The sequence below is a fragment of the Sinocyclocheilus rhinocerous genome, unplaced genomic scaffold (assembly GCF_001515625.1).
Source record: "Sinocyclocheilus rhinocerous isolate Xijiao unplaced genomic scaffold, SAMN03320098_v1.1 scaffold2226, whole genome shotgun sequence".
NCBI lineage: Eukaryota > Metazoa > Chordata > Actinopteri > Cypriniformes > Cyprinidae > Sinocyclocheilus > Sinocyclocheilus rhinocerous.
In genome coordinates this window covers 131,226-131,464 of record NW_015657494.1, presented here as the reverse complement: position 1 = coordinate 131,464, position 239 = coordinate 131,226, and the positions used below count along the sequence as shown (strand labels likewise).

The window sequence follows — 239 nt, the reverse complement described above, 5'->3', positions numbered from 1 at the left end:
CATTTCTTGCTGGATGAAGGACCATCACCTTCAACTCAACCTGGCTAAAATAGAACTGCTTGTGGTTTCAACAAACCCATCACTTAATCAAAATGTCACCATCCAGTTAGGCTCATCAATCATAACTCCTTCAAAAACAGCTAGAAACCTTGGAGTTATGATTGATGATCAGCTGACTTTCTCAGACCACATTGCTAAAACTTCCCGGTCCTGCAGATTTGCTTTATACAACATTAGGA

The 239-nt window shown here is 40.2% G+C and overlaps 1 protein-coding gene across 1 annotated transcript in view; it reads right to left on the bottom strand.

Moving 5' to 3' along the window:
• The window catches only part of LOC107721139 (serine/threonine-protein kinase WNK1-like), a 49,364-nt gene that overhangs the window by 30,188 nt on the left and 18,937 nt on the right, over positions 1-239 (bottom strand). The gene's annotated exons all lie outside the window — the stretch shown is intronic.